This window comes from Lissotriton helveticus, chromosome 6, assembly GCF_964261635.1.
Source record: "Lissotriton helveticus chromosome 6, aLisHel1.1, whole genome shotgun sequence".
Lineage (NCBI taxonomy): Eukaryota > Metazoa > Chordata > Amphibia > Caudata > Salamandridae > Lissotriton > Lissotriton helveticus.
Window position 1 is genome coordinate 80,568,978 of NC_136067.1, and position 20,929 is coordinate 80,589,906.

At 39.8% G+C, this 20,929-nt stretch overlaps 1 long non-coding RNA gene across 1 annotated transcript in view; it reads right to left on the reverse strand.

Moving 5' to 3' along the window:
* Positions 1 to 1,623: 1,623 nt before the first annotated feature.
* The window catches only part of LOC144761221 (uncharacterized), a 415,720-nt gene continuing 396,414 nt past the window's right edge, over positions 1,624 to 20,929 (reverse strand). The window contains exons 4-5 of the long non-coding RNA XR_013595636.1: positions 2,141 to 2,330; positions 1,624 to 1,729 (exon numbers count right to left, since the gene is read on the reverse strand). This is a non-coding gene — a long non-coding RNA (uncharacterized LOC144761221). The remainder of the gene's footprint in view (positions 1,730 to 2,140; positions 2,331 to 20,929) is intronic.

The following is a 20,929-nucleotide window of genomic DNA, read 5'->3' on the forward strand; positions in this document are numbered from 1 at the left end:
GCAAAGTACTCACGCCTATCGGTGTGAAGCCTCGGGGATGAAACCGAGCAGATTGCTGTAAAGTGATGGGCTCTGGGCAATGTAGGATACTAGCCGCTGTAGTATAACTGTGTAAGTAGTGTTAGCATGCGTTTATAGTATATAGGGAGTGGGTAGCAAACTACTTTCTCTTACTGGTCTGAAGACTCAGGGATTAAACCGTGAGTCTAAATCGTGAGCTCATTGCTGTAAAATGATGTGCTCTGGGCGCTGTAGTATACCTGTGGGAGTATTGTTAGTTTGCGTTTATATAATACAGGGAGTGGGGAGCGAACTACTCACCCCCACCGGTCTCAAGACTCCTGGATGAAACCATGACCTCATTGCTGTAAAGTCATGTGCTCTGTGTAGTATTCCAATGTAAGTCATAGTAGAATGTTAGTATGTAATTTTACTAGAATGTAAGTATCTAATGTTAGAATGTAGGGCTGTCCTGAGGGGAACCTTGGGGAGTTTGTACACGGTGCTGGAGAAGACGGTTGCCTTGCTGACTACTCCTGTTGGTGGGTGTTTAAGGTATCTTGTATCCTGCAATAAATCTACTTATCAGATCCACTGCTGTCTGCCTCTTCACTACATAAATTTGTCGACGAGCGGGAGAAGGTAATAAGAAGGCAGCACTCACCAATATTTCAAAGTTGCTTGCGTTGTGCTGAAAACCCGTTTTCTTTGTGAAGCTGTTTCTACTCATCCCAGGGTCGTCGGCTCATTGAACTATGTCATCCGACCTCTGGTAAGATTTATATTTTTAGATGTTGCGCTTCCTCTGCCTCTTCACTACACTCTGGTCGCTGTACTACACGTGTGTAAGTAGTGTTAGTATGCGTTTATACTAACCAATGCATCATGGTCCTAGGGAGCACGACCTCCCAGGCGCAGCTAATAAAATGTGCCGGGGTGTGCATCCGCAGGACATTTATGTTTGCTATTGGAGGGCGGATAGCAAATCCTTGTTTGACTAGTTGAAGCGAGAGGAGGAAAACCTCGTATCGCTTTAATAGAGCGGATCCAGATGGTAAAAATGGAGAAAAAAAAGAAGCAGGGTCTCACCCGTTCATTTAAATGAGGCCCCTCGTGGGTAATGTTCCGTGGCCAATCCTATCATTATATTGCGGGGTCTCTGTAGGACTGGGGATCTTAATGTCACATGTAAATTAGGTGCCAGAGGGCACAAATACGTTTCGCAGCCTAGGGGATTGCCACCTTCCCGGGTATTGTTCGGGGGGCCAACTGAAGTTAGGGGATCGCCACCCTGCGGGGCTTTACTTAAATATGCAGGGTGGGCCTCGGCAGTCCCTGAAGCCTCGGTGGTCCTAGGCAGTGCCTTATTGGTTCTGTAATCACACGGGCAGTACTCATGGTGCTGTATAGTGATACACTCATAGAACCCTTGCCGTTGTAGAATTACCCAGGCTTCATTTGTGTAATAGTCTGTTGGTTTATATTTGGTAGGTGCACCGCAAAATTACAAATGTTTTCCCTCATAACCTCCTATAAACAAACGATTTTCACAATAAACTACAGACAAGTGTAGTCAGAAAAAGAAGACCTATACACTCTCTTATTTATTGGAAAAAATATAACCTTTATTAAAACATCACAAATAAATGGAAACGCTAGTTTTTTAGAACAAACATCAGTATAACATGAAATACGTGGGCGGGACTCCTACGGAAGCAGCATACAAAACCTGCAAGACAAAAATGAAACATAAGTATGTCTGCCATGTGGAAGAGGAAAAGAAAGGTAGTCCAAATGAAAGGAAGATAGTGACAATCGAAGTAAGAGGAAGTGGGTGGAAGGGAGAAGGGGAGGGAGAGTCAAAAGAACAGAGGGAGGAGGAGACAGAGCGTCGGCCTACTGCACCCAGCCCTCAGTGTTTACCTCCCGTCACCCGTTTGTCTAAGACGCTGGGGTCCGCGAGAAAGAGTGTGGTCCAGCTAGTTCTTAAAATGAAACATATGAATGAGGCCAGAGATTACATTATTAGCTACGGGAACATCGCTTGCCTGCACCTGTGTACCCAGGGTGCTGCACCCCAGCACCTTCCCCCACACTGTGCTCAATTGTAGGTCTTGCACACCAAGGCTTCACTACTCACCTGCCACCATCGGTGTGTCCAACGACATGTTGGTGCAAGCTCCGAGTCCGGGGTATCTTTGTAGGGTGGGAGAGCAGGTTTCCGGTCTGGGATGGTGTCTTGATACCACGATGGAAGTCGTCAGAATGCCAAGGGCATCATCACGGGGTGAGCACCTGCTCTGTCCATTTTAGCTCAATCAATTCAGTGTCTGAAAAGGGAGAAATAATCTAATGGTGGAAACGTCTGGAGGTAAATAAAAGTTCATTTCAAGCTTAATAGAAAACACCTGTTGAGTGCATCCTTCGTTTTTGAAGTACGATCTACCAACTGTTAGTGGTAATCAAAGAGGAGTTGGAGTGCACGAGAATACACAAGGTTAAATAATAATATGTTATACCAACATTCACATACAAAGGAACAGAGCGCATGCTAGAAGCATAATATCTGCGTGTAATGCAGTGGCGGAAGCCGGTGTGCATGTACACTTAGTAATGAGCTCACTACAGTGCCCTAAAAGCCAACGCCACGTGTCTGTAGGGCAGTACTGCCCGCTGGTTGAGGCCTACAGTACGGTCCAGCAGGTCCTTAAAAAGAGACAGACATGTGACTGAATGAGGTCAGAGATCACATCAATACGCATGGCAACATCGCTTGTTCGCACCTGCGCACTCAGGCTGATGCACCCCACCTGTCCCGCAGCACTGTGCGCAACACGTGTCTGTAGGGCAGCGCTGCCCGCTGGCTCAGGCCTACAGTACGGTCCAGCAGGTCTTTAAAATGAGACAGAGATGTGACTGAATGAGGTCAGAGATCACATCATTACACAGGGCAACTTCGCTTGTTCGCACCTGCGCACTCAGGCTGATGCAGCACTGTGCTCATTTGGAGCCGCTGTGCACCCAGGCCCCACTGCTCACCTGCCGTCATTGTTGTGTGTGCAAACACTACGGGCAGCAGTGTTCACAATTCAGTTGCAGTGTTTATTGCAGGATGGTGTACACCTCATGGATCCCTTTCGAAACACGATGGGCAGTAGGGTTCACAATTTAGAGCCAGTGTTGATTGCCAGAATGGTGTACACCTCATGGATCCCTTTTTTTTATTGCGCATTGTGATATGCAAGGTGGATGCGGCCATATCACCTGAGGCAGTGTGGAAGAACTGGGACATGTGGCGTTGTCGTTATCCTATTTATACATACACAAAGTGGGCTGGGCTTGTGTACGCCAGGCCAGCGTAGGGGTGTGAATAATTGTTCCGGGGATCTGGGAGTTGTTCAGTTCCTGCCTGGCCAGGAAGTGTACTTATGTGTGTTTCTTTTGCAGTTTTGACATCGCAGAATGCGCAATTTACTTTAATGTAGCATGTATTGGGAGGGCGGCAACTATCGCAAATGGGATGGTGTTCGAAAACATTGAATGGACAACATCACATGTCATTGTCAAGCTTGTGGATATGCGCAGACACGCATGTCAATGGTGTGCGGTATTATTGAAAGTTTTGCTATCGCGAAGCGTACACATGTGAATGTGTTCGGATGGAGGGAGGATCAGCAGTGAGGCTACGTCATACACAGTGATAACGCTCATTACAGTCAAGCAATGTATGTCAAACGTGAATCTGAAAGTCTCACATATAACACACTACTATATTGGTAAAGCCTGACAACAGAGCCTACAACAATACAAATCTACACATTACTGTTTACTGTTTGTCACATGTGATCTAGGATGTGCACTCTGCCCGTGGATGATGATACTTCTTAGAGCCACCAATACCCAGGCTGAAAGGCCGCACAATAATGTGCACACACCAGGGGCATCGTGTAACACACATTTGTTTTTTGATGTAACGTTTGAGATGCATGCCATCACAAGTGGAAGGCTAAAGTACAGACCATGAATATTGGTCAAGATGATCGTTGCATGTTGTGTGTAGTATAAGGTATGTGTATACAGCAAAAAACTTTTCAAAAAAGCTCTCTAAGCAGAAGAGGTGTCTCTCATCAAACACTGTAGAGAGGATGACTAAAATGGGTGGGGTCATCCAACTGTTACAATGGTAAATGTTATGAAGCAATCAAATGCTTTTTTTTAAGGTCACATGGCAATCACGCACTGAGCGTGCAAGGAGGATGCACACGACGCGGTTTTGAGAAAATATATTTATCATAATATAAGTTTATTACAGTTAGAAATATATAAATGTTTAAAATATTTTCGATTATCGCTTGCTCTCATATACTGTTTAAAGTAATTTAGATATACTTTTGAGACCCCCCAAAAAAGAGGGAATGGCGTACCCGGCACGACACCATACATCTGAGATGTAACAAAGGGCCTGGCAGCGTGCACTCGTCGCATACGCAACGCGCAGGTGGCGCGACCCCATACGTAAATGACGTAACGTGTGGCTTGGTACTGCGTACCCATCGGATACCAAAGTAGCAGCTGGGGCGACTTCATGCGTATATGATGTTACGCGGGACGCGGTGCCATGAACCCGTCGGATACGAAATGTGCATCATTTACGAGGTTAGCAATATGGTGGATCAGATTCGCGTGGTGATGGAGCTTGGTACGCTACCGGTATGGGAATGCAGTTTTCTCAACAACAAAAAAAAGAGATACATATTTTTGGGGGAAGATATAAAACATTACATATTTTTTAAATAAAAAAAGTAGAATAGAGTTTCAAAATATTTTTTAAAATAATAGAAAAAATATAGGTTTTATAAACATTAAAATATGAAATTAACATTTAAAAAACCTTTGCAATTCAATGAAAAAACCATAGGTTTTACAGACGTTATAGTTAGGAATTAGCATTTAAAAAACCTTAGAAATTCACCAAAAAAAACATAGGTTTCAGGGACGTTATAGTTTGTTGAACATTTGACTCATATAAAACCAGGGAAATTCGCCTGTTATAGTTAGTTAAGCTAACTATAACTCGCGCACCCGCAATGCACTGGTGATGACGTCACATATTACATCACTCATGACATCTCAAATGACATCATCCATGTGAAAATCTGATGCATATACTGATGCGCTAATATAAACTTTGATACACGCACTCTAAAATACAGACTACTATTTTTGAAACCATACACACAACAATGCCAGATACTACATACCACCCACTATTTCCAAGGTCTATACTTACATCCAGTCACATATACATGCAGTTACTCATCAATACAGTACTATAATATGCACTCATACACCTATACATACAGTAACACTTCACCACTCATCCATAGAGTTACTCACACACCTAGTCACTCATTCAAAGAATCAGTCACATACCAATGTACTCATGTATACATTTATACACCCCAACTCCATAATTTATACACACACATCACTTATTTAAGCAGATACTAACACATACTTACTGTCTTATACAATCACTGATACAAGCAGACACTCATTTAAACACCCACTCTTCAAATAACTTACTCTCACGTATAGTCATTTATATATTCCAACACTCACATATACTCCCTTAAAACATTTAGTTACTCACACATATACCACTGAGACATTCATTCACTCACCAACACACCCATACACACACTAACTCACCCATACAGCCCTTCCCAGATGCACTTTTGAATCCATACAACCAGTGAATCACCGACTCAGACATCTATGCACAGTCACACACCCTCCCACCCACCTACACAGACACTCAGGCACCCATACAGATACTCAGACAACAAATCAATAACCCATATAGACACTCATGTAGCCACTCATCAACCCATGCAGCCGCTTACACACCAACTGAGAGACTAATACAGACTTTCACACAGTTTAGTCACTAACCCATGCATTCAGTAAGACACGTTCAATCACTCACTTATACAGTCAGTCACGCACCTATAAATAATCCATTCAGGTACTTTGAAATCCACTCATTCTTCAATACACCTTGGCAGAGATATATATGAAAAATATTTAAACTTTCCAGAAACACACATTCACTGGATGATGTCATCAGTGATGTCATTTGAGATGTCATCAGTGATGTCACTGACCATGTCATGAGTGATGTAATATGTGACGTCATCATCAGTGCGTTGGGAGCGTGCAAGTTATAGTTAGCTCAACTAAGTATAACACGTGAATTTCTCTGGTTTTATGAGTCAAATGTTCAACTAACTATAACGTCCCTGAAACCTATGTTTTTTTAGTGAATATATAAATATATATTTAAAAGGCATCTTCATCCATTGAAGTAGACAGAGGGGACACGGCGGGGCTGTAATTGCAGTAGTTCAGAGCCTGGCAAAACGCGTTTCGGTGGGAGCCTTCTTCAATTGCCTCTGGCGCTGTGGTTCTTTGTTAGTTTGAAAGTGTTGGCCCATTCTCCTAAAGTAGTGTGGGATCCTCCTACCCACGTTCTTAAACACGCCCAAGCAGTTGATGTTTTAAGGGCTGCATTAACCATCCTGCAGTTTGTTCATCGCGTTTTGGGGATGTTACTATCAGCCTGATTATTGGTTACTCAGGTTTGAGAGGCTGATGTCGAGCGTGGTAGGACTTGAACCGGCACTATATATATATATATATATTCACTGAAAAAACCATAGGTTATACACCATATATAGTTAGGAATTAGCATTTACAAAACCTTATTTTACTCACACAAAACCATTGAAATTCGCATATATAGTTAGTTGCACTAACTATATATCGCGAACCCGCAATCCACTGCTGATCATGTCACATATTACATCATTCATGACATGGTCAGTGACATCACTGATGACATCACTGATGACATCTCAAATGACATCACTGATGACATCACTGATGACATCACTGATGACAACATCCAGTGACTGTATGTTTCTGTAAAGTTAAAATATGTCTTACATATTGAAGAATGAGTGGATTTATAAGTGTCTGGATGAAGGATTTAGTAGGTGCATGACTGACTGTATGAGTGAGTGATTAAATGTGTCTCACTGAGTGCATGGGTTAGTGACTAAACTGTCTTAATTTGTGCATCATTATATCTGTTGTTCTGTAAACTGCTGCATGTGTTGATCAGTAGCTATATGAGTAACTATATGGGTTATTGATTGGTTGCCCAAGTATTTGTATGGGAGACTGAGTGTGTGTGTGGGTGGCTGGGAGGTGTATGACTCTGTGCATAGATGTGTGAGCAGTTGATTCACTAGATGTATGGGTTCAAAAGTGCATGTGGAAACAGCTGTATGGGCGGTTGACTGTGTGCATGAGTGTATTGGTGAGTGAATGGATATCTCAGTGCTACATGTCAAAGTAAGTACATATGTAAAACACAGTACATTTGAGAGTTGACATATATAAATAACTGTGCATAAGAGCCAGTGAATGTGTGAGTGGCTTTATGGATCATTGTGAACTTGTATCCGGGATTGTATAAGAGAGTAAATATGTGTTAGTATATGTTTGAATAAGTAAGGTGTGTATAACTGTATAGTTGAGAAAATGGAGGTGTGATTGATTCTTTGCATGACTGACTAGGTGTGTGTGTAACTCTTTGGATGAGTGACAGTCTGTGAGTGTCTGTTTACACTGAGTGTATCTAAGGTTATATTAGAGTCTGAAGAGGTTCATCGTATTATCACATGAATGATGTTATCAGTGATGTGATCAGTAATGTCAAATGAGATGTCATCAGTGATGTCATCAGTGATGTCATTTGAGATGTCATCAGTGATGTCATCAGTGATGTCATTTGAGATGTCATCAGTGATGTCATCAGTGATGTCACTGACCATGTCATGAATGATGTAATATGTGACATGATCAGCAGTGGATTGCGGGTGCGCGATATATAGTTAGTGCAACTAACTATATATGCGAATTTCAATGGTTTTGTGTGAGTAAAATAAGGTTTTGTAAATGCTAATTCCTAACTATATATGGTGTATAACCTATGGTTTTTTCTGTGAATTTTCAAGGTTTTGTAAATGCTAATTCCTAACTATATATGGTCTATAACCTATGGTTTTTTCAGTGAATTTCAATGGTTTTTTAATAGCAAATATCAAAAGCTTTAAAATGTATTCTTCTTTAAATCGAAAAATATATTTTGTATGTTTTTAATACAATTTTTTTATGTATATATATATATATTTTTTTTTTGTTTCGCTACCGGTCCGCGCACCGGGTAGCTTCCCGTTAGCTCAATTTGGTGCCGCGACCCGGTCCGCGAACCGGTAAACGTTCCGTTTGTGCAACTGCCGCGTTAGAAAACAACATCGTGACACGTCGCATAAGCGCGACGTATCGCGTTGTTGCGTAATGCGTCTTATGACGCGCCGCGTTAGCTCACCCGGAAGTGCTCCGGAGCGCGAACCGAGGCGCGAAGCGCAGCACCCCGGAAGCGATCCGGGGCGCGGCGCGGAGCGCGGAACGTAAGCGTAACAGGTCATGTTACTTGTTAATAAAACTTTTCATTGGTTCATTTCACTTTTGGTTTCCTAATGATGTAAGGCTAGGTCATGTGACCTAAAAATAACACTTTTCATTGGTTTAGAACATTTTTTTTTCCCAAATGATGAAAGCCCCCACCTTTTTTCTCACTCTGACTTTCAACTTTGTGAGAGGAAGACCTATTTTGATTAATAAGAAATGGCTTCATTAGTAGCTGCAGCTAGTGCACCCCCACCACCACCACCACCTCCTAGGAAGGAAGGACCACTTCCTCAGGTCATCCTTAATCAAGAGGAGGAAGAAGAGGAAGAAGAGGAAGAGGAGCAAGGAAGGAGACAGTTTTTGCCTGAAGAGCCAAGGAGGTCCCATGTGAAGGATAGTTATATCTGGCAATTCTATACATTTCCCCGGGGCCAAAAAAAAGTAAATGCCCGCTACGTCACATGTCTGATCTGTGGCAAAACTCTGTCCAGAGGGACTGATAAAAAATACAGCTTTGGGAATTACACCATGCATCGGCACATGGAGAGGTGGCACCCTATAAATTATAGTGCTGCGCAGGTACGTGACCTGCAGGAAAACCCCCCTCCTGTGGCCAGTACATCAAGCGAACAGGCAGTGACGGGACCAGAGGCAAGGGAGACGGTCCCAAACATTCAGATGTACATCGGGGTCGTGAAGCAAGTCTGCATTTTTTGCGGCAAATTAATTTGCTATAGGGAGAGTAGCATAACTTTAATCAACAGAGCTATTGAAAATCATAAATGTCCAAAACGCCCCAGAAAGTAAATTATCTTTTTTTTTTTGTTGCTCCTGTTGAGCCCTTTAAAATGAATGATTTTCGTTTCCCCCCCCAAAAAAAAAAAAAAAGTAAAAAAATGTTCAGAAAAATAAAAAATATATAAAACAACAAAAACAATTTAAAAAAAGTTCTTTTCAGAACTACCTCCCATTTATAAAAAATTGCTAGAATGTTTAGCACTCTGGCAACCTCTATTTCTTTTGATTCGCTTCCCGGTTCGCGCGCCGGTACGCGAACCGGAAGCGAGAAAAAAAAAAAAAAAAAAAGGAAGAGTGAGTATAAGGGAAGGAAACAGAGAGTAATGTTAAAAGAAAGACAGCTAGAGGGAGTAACACAGAGATACTGTTTAATAGATCTATTTACCAAAGAAAAGATGTAAGAGGGTATAATTGAGAAAAACAAAATAGATACGGAAGTGAAAGAAAAAAAGGAGAGTAGAAGAATAATAAACAAGAGTTTCTTAGAGAATGTGAGTGAATGTTCAAATTAAGAAGAAAAACAGTAAAGGATGTGGAATGAGAGGTAGGGATAGAACCGGACTAAAAGAACAACCCTGAGGGAAAGTGTTAAGAAAACAGTGAGCGAAAGTAAATAGGAATAAAACAAGATGTATGACAGTGACTAAGGTTAAAACATGTCGAATAACAGAGAGAAAAAACAGAAAGCAGAAAAGAAGAAGTGACAGAAAAGGAATAATTGAAACAGCAAAGAAATGTAAATAACATAGTGTGCTTGAACTACAGGGAGAAAGCATAATGAACAAGTAGTGAAAGAGTGATGAGTCAGAGACAGTGAGAGTAATAGAGACGGAGTGAGTGAACAGGAGTGAGGAACTATGAGAACAGAGGGACTGAGAAAAGGAGTGGAAGGAGTAGAGTAAGTAAGTAATAGAAAAAGGAATGAGGGAAGTAGCAAAGGCAGGAAACTGAGGGTTAAAGAAATAAAGCAGTGGAACTAATAGAAGTTAAATGTGATAGAAATGTAACGAAAAGAGTACAAAACACTTACCTTATAATTGTCGTTAACTTAGTCACTTGTTATTTTTACACTTTCAATCTGTGAAAAAAAGAACAAAAATTTGAAAAATATTAAAACATGTATTTAAAAATTAGAAAAGACAAGGGAAAAGATTGAAAATCATCCAATTTTACAAAGAAAAAAGTTAGAGATAAACATGCAGAAAAAAAGAGAAAGAAACGGTGATAGACAGTCAGAGACAAAAAGAAATTGTAATTGAGTAAATTACTAAGAGAAAAAAAGGAAGATACTTTCAGTGACAGAAAAGAAGGATAGAAGAGAAAACTAAATTGAAGTTGTGTAAGCTACTAAAAGAAAGTGAGTAAGGTAAACTATATAAGGAAAGGGTGAATAAGTAAAAGAGAGTGAGGGAGAGAGGAGACAGAGGAAGTGAAGGAAAGAGTGTCAGATACAGACTGAGTGAGGCAACAAAGAAAGATAAATGAGTGAGGGTGAGTTATACTAACTGATTGCACCAAAAAAGGAGAACCCAAAAATATTTAATTTAGAAAACAAAGGGAGGAAAGATGGAAAAGACAAGCGAAGCAGAAGGTCTAAAAGCTGGAAAATAGTGCAAGGGAGAAAAGAAAAAAGCAGAGTTGGAATAGGGAAACAAAGGTTGAAAGATAAGTGGAGTTAGAGAACAAGGGTGAAAGAGAATAAAACAAAAGGCAATGTGAGTATGTAAAGAGGATTGATAGAAGGTAGTAAAAGACGAGTGAGCATGAGACAAGACGAGTACAAATTAAAATTCACTATACAAAGTACAGAATTAATTATACATGTTAAATGGTTTATTTTTGCTGTTCTCAGAATATATCAAATTTCACTAAAAACAGTGAGTTGAAGGTATTCATCATATAACAGCGGGGAAAAAAAACACAATCAAAATGATTGTGTTTAAAAAACCCATATAACATAACCAATCAGAAATCAGAACTCCTCAAAAGTAACTTACTTTCCATGACGTCGAAGCATGTCCTATGAACAGCTTATACTCTGTTGTGCTGTTATTATTTTCTGCCTGCCACTTTCTGAAAGAAAAGCTCCATCGTTTTGACAAATATGTTACATACAATAAATGACTTCTCGCTCTCTACCGCACTTCTCCTCAAGGCCAAATAGTGTAAGAGCCATTTATAACTCTTGGAATTCTTCTAAGCAAATCCCGTCATTTTCTTTTTCCACAACTTTCAGAAAGAAAACGTTCAAGATCACTTTCACAATCCTGTACTAGTAATATCTCACCCTTCTTGCTCACTCATGTTCCACATTTCCTATGACACTGATACTGCTTACTATGAGGCACACTTACACTACCTCTATGACTAGTACAATTATTTAATTCTCTTGATCACTGTTAATCACAAAGCAATTTAAAACAGTACATAAAATTATATCAACTCCTAGAATCATTATAGGCCAGTTACCTACCCTAAATTCTCTCTTCTGAAAACACAAAATAAGAATATTTAGTCAAAAGGCAACATTGTTTCATAGTCAAATGGGAATCATTTCCGAAACACCAGCTTTTTTTACATTTTAAATAAGCTGTGTAATAAGCGAATGTTGTCAAAGGACCATCATGTCATATAATAGCTGCAGTTACAAATGTTCTTCCTAAAATCAACGACTGTGTAGCCACAACATTTGTAATTAAAGTTGAAAACTTACTTTCAGCAGGTTTATATAGTTGGAATTTTAAAATGACATTATAACCAAAAGTTTGTACAAATAATGTGGACAGCATTGCAGACTTACATTACCTCTACTCCATGTTTTGATTGGCTGCTTGAATTAGCTTATTAAAAGAAACAGTTTTTCTGAACTCATTCAAAGTGCAGTTATTTTTCCATGACGTCAAGTGTTATGGTAAGAACACCGTTTGCTTTGGGAAATACTCTGTTGTCCTTTAACTAATCCGTGCCCACCACTTTCTGTAAGAAAACCTTTTTTTCCAGGAACTACTTAAAACTCAAAAATAACTTTTCACTCTGTACTACACTTATCCTCAAGGCCAAATAGTGTAGGAGCCATTAGAACCTCTTGAAATTCCTCAGAGCAAATCCTGAGATTCCTTCCCTAAAATGTTGGTTGTAAAAACACCAGGTAAGAATTTTTATGGTCAAAAGGCAATCTTTTTTTGAAAGTTAAAACAGAATCATTGCAGAATGACCAGCCGTTTCCAGACTTCAAATAAGCTGTGTAATGTCCTGATGTTGTTGAAGGACCGTCATGATATATAATTGCTGCAGTTACAAAAGTCCTTCCTGATATTGACAACTGCGAAGCCACAAAATTTTTAATTAAAGTTGTCAATTTTGTTCCATCAGGCCTACATCGTTGGAACATTAAAATGACATACTGGCCATATGTTCGTATAAATAATGTGGACAGCATTGCAGACTTACATTGGCTACACTCCATGTTTTGATCGGCTGCTTTTACTAGCTTATTAAAGGACACTGATTTACTGTCTGGCAAAGTTAAATATATAAATCTTTCTGAGTCTACACTAGTAGTACTTGATACCCTACAGTTCTCGCAGTCATGCTGCCATTGATAAGAAAGGCCAAACAGATGATCTACATCTACACCTTCATCTTGCAATACATCAAGCATATACATTAAAAACTCCTGACAATCTTGCTGAATATTTTGAGAGAATTGCGTTTGACCTGAACATTTGTCTAACAGATTTCGAATTTCAGACACACTTTCTATTTTTGTTCTATCAGTGCTACATTTCTCTAACACAGAATTCAATAAACAGCAAAAACTTTGATCCGAATTGATCACAATCTGTTCTTTTAAAGTTTCTAGAGAAAAGACAACATTAACCACTACATTAGCATAGCAGTTGACACCAGAACTATTTTCAAATTGAAAACCAACAACATCTTCAACAGAATCCATTTTCTTTCTGCTTATAATTTCGGATTCATCGAATTTTCGTCTTTTTGCTACAACCTCCCTACTATTGGTCACATTTCTTCGTTTCCGGCCTACCACACGTTTCTCAAACAAAGGATATTGAGGCAAATGTGGCGCATACTCTCTTCTTAACCTATTGTATTCCTTAACACAATCTAGATCCGCACAAATGTTTGTGACATCACACTCAATCAAGTACAATCCCGATAAAATTCTGACTCGTGACAATGCCACATATGCCATACCCTCCTTGAACACAGAACTGCCAATATTCACCAATGCAGTGTCTACACTTAAACCTTGCAATTTATGGATTGTCACCGCATATGCCAAGCAAACAGGAAACTGCTTACGGCGAACATATAAGACTTTTACAAGCAAAAACCTAGCAGAGCAACGACCAATTAGCTGTACTTCCTCAATGCCATCAAATTTAATTTTTAAAAATTCAATTCCATCTCTATTTCTGTATTTCTCAAAATCAACAACATTACCCATTGATCCATTTACCAGACCTCTTTCAACATGTAAATTCCTTCTCAAAATGATACGGCAATTTAAGCACACATTCAGAGTCTTTTCAAAACCAGCAGTTTTAGATATAGTCTTCTCTAATGAATCCAATTTAGATTTCAAATTCTCAGACAAAATAATTGTTGCTCCCATATGCTCTATTCTGTCAATAGCTTCCAGTTTCACAATCTCTTGGTTTTCTAAATTCAACATTTTGCTGTTGAAGATGGCACATTCTGCAAGAGTTGGCATCAAACATATTCCAGATTTCTTCTCAGTAATTTTCCGTAAAATATTCTCTGGCAGAACGTCTTCTTCTGGATACAAATTTGACAGTAATCGTGCATGTAAAGCTTCTTTCCCATGCTCGGTCACTCGGATTCTAACATCTTGTAGAATATTCTTATAATCTTCATCCTTCGCTTGACGCATATTTTCACGCAGTTCAGCATCATTGAAGTTTAACCATATGTTAACGTTGCCAATGCTCCCTAGGCACTTCCTGGTATCTTCATGTGTAAGTAGTTTAAACACTGGTTGTCCTTTCACTGGTGTCAGCTGCAGAAGATCACCGAAAACAATGATGTGTTTGCCACCAAATAACACATCATACTCTGTTTTAAGAACTTCTTGCATTCTCAAATGCACAAAGGCAAGCATGACATTGGAAACCATGCTTACTTCGTCAATGATAAGAAGTTTCATTTTCCTCAAGACTCTTGAAACTTCACAACAAGCATCTCCAGATAACTTGTGGTATTGTAATTTGTTATCATGCTCCACTGGCAGCATCAGTAGACGATGCAAAGTAATACCTTTAATGTTATGTGCTGCCAGTCCAGTTGGAGCGGTGACAACACAAGACAACGATGACTCAGTCCTTTTCTGCAAATAACATGATATTGCTTTAATGAGGAAACTTTTTCCAGTTCCTGCTTCTCCACTCACGTACAGTCGGACAGGCTTCAACGACGTACATGAGCACTCTTTCTTCTCATGACTTAATCCATGATCAATTTGGTTGGTAACTTCGTCATATATTTTCCTCTGCTCAACGTTGAGTTGTCTTTCCAAATCTTCTAAGTTAACCGCATCCTCCTGAGCATGTGCCATGACTCTTTACACTTCAATCATGGCAGTGGCAGCTTCATTTTCGATAACTGGTCCTCCTAGTGGATCCTGACTCAATGAAACAGAACTCTGACTGTCCTGAGAACTGTCTCTAGCAATCTCGGCTGCAATTGTTGCTTCCTGCTCGATTTCCGCATTCAACATTTCTAGATATTTTGGAAAAACAGGACATTCTATGGTCTCCTTGGCTGCATTGAAAGAGTCTTTGTAACAGAGGAAATCTCCAAGCAGTTCCTCTTCTGCACGCCAAGGCTTGAAAAGTTGCAAAAGAGCTAAATAGAAAAACTCTTTTCTTTCAGGAGATTCGCCACTCAATTTTCGATGATTTACCAATTGGCATTTTCTTTGCTTGACCAGACATCCCTCACTTCCAATTACAGCATACACTCCTTTATCAATATCTTCTTTGATGTTCCTCTTGAATATGTAATTTTGTAGAACCTCATACAGACAAACATTCTCGAGGTGACTGCTTCTATTTGGATAATATGTATCCAACATGTTGGTCTTCAAAATATCTGTACTGTTTGGCTCCTTTTCCGCCAAATACTCAATTTCCCGTACAGGTTTCAGAACTCGATTACGCGTTGCAGCAAGACCAAGACTCGCCCAAATGATACTCCTAGATTTGGCATAGAGACTTGCTGAAGATAACCGGTCAGAACATTCGTAAGCTCCGATTTCTCGATGCGACAACATCTTCAGACTGAAACTGTACAACTTCTTACTGAGGCTCTTTTCATGGGAAATGTCCTCCCACATATCCTTCAATTCTGTCTTTTCTTTTTTGGTGATGTAAGATGTCACATACCGAGCCACAGCCATACAGTTATCAGCCACAAACTGTATATCCATGTTAGCATTCCACATGGACAAAATCACTGGGTTGTAGTCGTTGATGTACTTGGACTCTTCGTTTCTTTTCAAATTGTATGTATTTTTGCGTGATTTCCTCGTCACATTATGTCGCAGCGAAGACATCAAACTGTTCACTCTTCCTTTAGAAATCACCGGTCGTGGAAAGCCGAAACGACATTTTGTGTAGAACTTGTCCTTGTTTCTGAATTTACAACGACAGTACTTTCCACAACGATGGCTTTGAAAGCGTAAAACTTGTTCTCTTAGGCTTTTGTCTTCCTTTGTCTTTGGAACAGCACATGTAGAATACTGTTCTATGAAACTCATCACTAAGTCATCCGGATCTGTTCCAAATTTGGGTGCATCTTTGATCCATAGCAGCATATGTATATGAGGAGCACCTCTTGCTTGATACTCCTTTCTCCAGAAGAAATCCAACACCTCTCCAAGAGGTGGATTTTTCTTGTTCATGATGAAAGACATCATAGCTTCAAATCTATGATTGAAGTACCTGCATACATTCACTGGATCCAAAGAGCACAGTTCTCCGGGTGTCTTGAATTCGATATTTTCAATGTTTCCATTTGCCTCTCGTAGAAATTCAAGTAAGTCTTCCCAGCCATACTCAGCACAGCTGAGAGTGAGGAACCATGTGGGAGTTCCTAAGTTCCTCAGCATACATTTTAAATCACCATGACGACGGTACCAGTACTCATTAGTACCACGCTGACATGCCATGAGATTAATCAGGTGAGAATCCAAAATACTGTCTTGCACATTAACTTTATCCATAAAGTCCCTTGCCGAGATATTTTGCATCTGTACACCACTTTTCAAGATGTGGTTCACTGCATATGACAGTCCAGACAGATCACTTTCAAACAGTAGATGAAACAAATAGGGAATGCATTGACGAAACCTAGGATCTTCTGCATACAATCGTAAAGTCCGGTATTCAGAAGCAGGAATTTGATCAGGTCACTCATCATATCTTCCTCCTTGACCTGTTGGAAATAGCTGTGGGAAACACCGAGCTTCCAAACTTTCCTCCCAAACACTAATGGGACTCCCTTTGGCTTGTTTCATTTGAAACAACTCAATAGCATTCCCCATGACTTCCTTGGAATGCAAAGGATGAACACTATAATGTTCATATATTTCTTCATTTTTAGAGGCTTCTACTTTCTCAATTTGTCCAGCACACAAATCGCTGTCCTCTTCTTGACTTACTTCCTCTTCTGCAACACATACATTCTTGTAGTACTCATTGTTTTTCATCAAATACAATGTTGCCTTTTTGACTTTCCTAACATCCACTAAATCTTGCCAGATTTTCTTACTCTTTGTCGGAACCCCATTAATTAAGATAACCAGAAGTTCCTCTTCCACTTTCTCTACTCCAATTGTATTAATGTTTTTCTTCAAATCTAGAGGCAAATAAACAACTCTTCCCTTTAATCCTCTCTATAAATCTGATGGAGGCAATTTCCCTGTCTTTGGCTCCATTCGTACAATAGCCTGAAAGGGATGGACACTTTGAATCAAAATAGATTCATTAGTATTTAAATCCTTCAATTCAGAAGGAATGTCAACCAATTCCAGATTATTATGAACCGCTCTAGCAGGCATCCGGTTTTGATTTAATTTGTTACAACAATAAATACACACACGTTGATCCGATCCCAAATCAAAAAAATTTCTACCATCAAGTATGTTGCGAAATCCTTCCATTCACTATTATTTTCCCTTTCACTTTTTGCATATAAATCCACTAACTTAGTCTGATTCTTATAATAAGTGCGTCGACAACACACACAAGTGAAATTAGGCCTCTCACTTGATTTCACCTGAAACGTGGCAATTTCCTTCTGAAAATTATCTGTACTGGAAACCTGTACACTCTCTTCCACATTACCTTCTTCTTCTGGGTCAATTTCAACATTCTCCTCTTTACTTGCAAAGTAACAAAACTCAATTTCTTCACAAATATTCTTCACATCTACTTCAGAACCATGCAAAAGAGCACTGCTTAATTGTTTAAGCTTAATTGCTGGACTCTTAGCAAAATACAACATTCTCACTAATTTCCTCACTTTATTATGATGGACTGCTAGCATCATGAAATGATGAAAAACACTCTGGCATACTCTCCTGGAAAGACAAGCCAGTGAATGACCATGTAAACCTGTCACTTCTCTCACTCTGCATGGATCTAATTCCTGCAACAACTTCATTTTCTGTTTTAAACTTTTCTTATTAAATGTCCGTACAAAATCACAAAGCAAATTGATGGAATCCTGTCGCACACTGCAAATACTACTACACTTCCAGGTGTACACTGGACCCTTAGGACGTCTCCCTAAAACTTCATCACCTAACACCTCTTCTGCCTCTGTTGACACAAGTTTTTCTTTTTCAACTGGACAACCGTCTTTCACCTCATATGCTCGACCACTGGTGTCAACTGCATGCACCAAATCATTGTCCTGGAAGTAACTCTCCTCATTGAAAAATGCCTCACAACTTGAACTATGCATCCATTCTCCTGAAAATACTTCACAAACATTTGTACGATTAACTATTCTTTTCCATCTACTATTTGTTTTGAATTCATAAATTGCCTTGTTTAGTTTCCTAATTCTATTGATGACCAAAATAAATAACTTTCGCTTCATTTCCAAAGCCTGATCAATAATTTTCTCAACATTTTTCTTTTTCTTATAAAAAGCCAGTTTCTGTTGACCTTTCTTTACATTTTTCATCAAATTTACAATTATCCTGTTGCGGAACATTCGTGTACGAATGTCCCTAAATTGATTGTGCCTTCTACCGGCACTCACAGAGTTTTCTCCTGCTCTACCACTAACTTTATTAAGGGGCCTTTCCTTCCTGTTTAAATTGACTCTCTTCTTCTGGACTAAAACATGTTCTGTAGTGATACTTTTTTTTCTGGAAATGTTTCTTAGGAAAGATTTCGATGTCTTACCCGGAGCTTTTTTGGTGACTTGACGAGTTTTTATTGTAGAGGACTGCTGCAAGCATGTAGTAAGCTGCTGTGTTTGACGTTTTGTAGCCTTTCTCCTCCTTTGCCTCGGAGGCATGTTTTAATTTTGAAATGATCTGCAGTTGAATCTGTGGTAAAATATAATAAAAAATGTTATTAACCACTATTACCAAACAGTAAATCAATAACAGTCGTCAAAAAATTAACACACTAGTTGTCAATTCTACATACAATAATTTTTAGTGCATTGACAAATTTAAAACTCACAAATAGTAGCAAAGAAATGGAATGCTTCTACATTTGACCTGTGCTCTTTTATATGTGAATCTGAACTAATTATTATTAGCATATTTCACTATTTTATTAAAGACACTTCACACAAGCTGTTTTTGAAGTTGTATTTAATTTTAAATAAAACGGTTAACATGGTTACTTTTCATTTCCAGTAACTTAAATTTATTTTTAAAAGTCTTTATAGTTCAATAGGCTCGAGCAGGTCAGCTGCCCACCCTATGTCATACAATTCTGACAAATCGGCATCCTCATCATATTCTTCATCATCCACAGGATATAAATCATCCAAGGGATCTACTTCCACTGATGTTTCAATGACAAGTTCAATGATAAGATCAAGATCAACAGATTGCTCATTATCACTCATGGTTGATGTTGCCGTTATCTTTAAAGAAAGAGAACAACAATGAGATGTTGCAGAGTAAGAGACAAATCTCGGAGACTATAATAGTAAAATTGTTTAACAAGTGTAACATTTTGCAGATATTATTTAGCCATGTCCAGCGATGCTGAGGAGGTGAGGCCTATGTCCAAGTTTTCAGTGAACAGGACTCATCTCTTCTTAACCTTGGATAAGCCTCACCAACTCTGTGTCCCCTGCTCATACTTAAATGTAAAGGGGCAGATTTATGTTAACAGACGCATCCCCAGGGATGCACCAGTTAACGTGCGCCGCTGCTCTGCCACCCATGGTGTGTCGCATTTACAATGCGGAGCACCATGGGGCAAAAACAGCACAGATGCGTCACGCATCTGTGCCGCAAAAGCGGCGCATTGCAGGAATCACGTCGCAAGCGCGACATGACTACTGCAATGCACAGGGGCAAGCCACACATTGCATGGTGCATCACTCCTTATGCCTGTTTCAAACAGGCGTAAGGATTTGATTCAGCAATGCCATAAAGCTGACTCAGTGAAATCTTGTAAATTTCACTGTGTTAGTTTTACAGGGCTTTCATGCAAGTGAACGCCCACCCTGCAACAAAACGCCCACATGAAACCTGACGCAGGTTTCATGTGGCGCAGGATTTTACAGCATGACGCATCTGCCTAGATGCATCAAGTTGTAAATATCTCGCAACATAGCGCATCTTTTGCGCCGCTGCTGCGTCACAAAAGTGACGCAACGGCGGCACAAAAGAGGCACACGGCCATCATAAATCTGCCCCAAACATTTTAAATGATTGGTTCAGGATGCCGATAAGGTGTGGCCTATCCAGAGGTTTGTTTGAGGTGAGGCCTACTCAGGGTTGCAGATGAAATGTAGGCTTGTTGAAGAGTACAGGGGAGATAATACATGTGCAGGCCTAACAATGAAGTGAGTCATGTCCACTGCACTCTTGAACAAAGGCCAGACCTCCTCTGTCTCCCTGGACAGGCCTAAACCTCATCTGCACAATGTGATTCGTAATGTTAGGAAACACAGGTGATGTAATTGAAAAACGTGCACTTTTTTTGCTCATTTCACAATCACATCACCTGTGTTTCCTTTGCTTAGGTATCTCATTGTGCAGATGTAGTTTAGCATATCAAAGAGTACGCAGAAGATGAGCACTGTATGCAACAACTTTGACACTTACAGAAGCCTCAGCTTCTCCATGCCCCCTACACAGTCCTAAATGTATACATTTTAAACTGACGGTATCTTGTTGCAGATGAAGTGAGGCCTATCTTGCAACATGGTGCATCTTTTGCACCGCTGCTGCGTCACAAAAGTGACGCAACGGTGGCGCAAAAGAGGCGCACGGCCATCATAAATCTGCCCCTAACATTTTAAATGATTGCTTCAGGATGCCGATAAGGTGTGGCCTATCCAG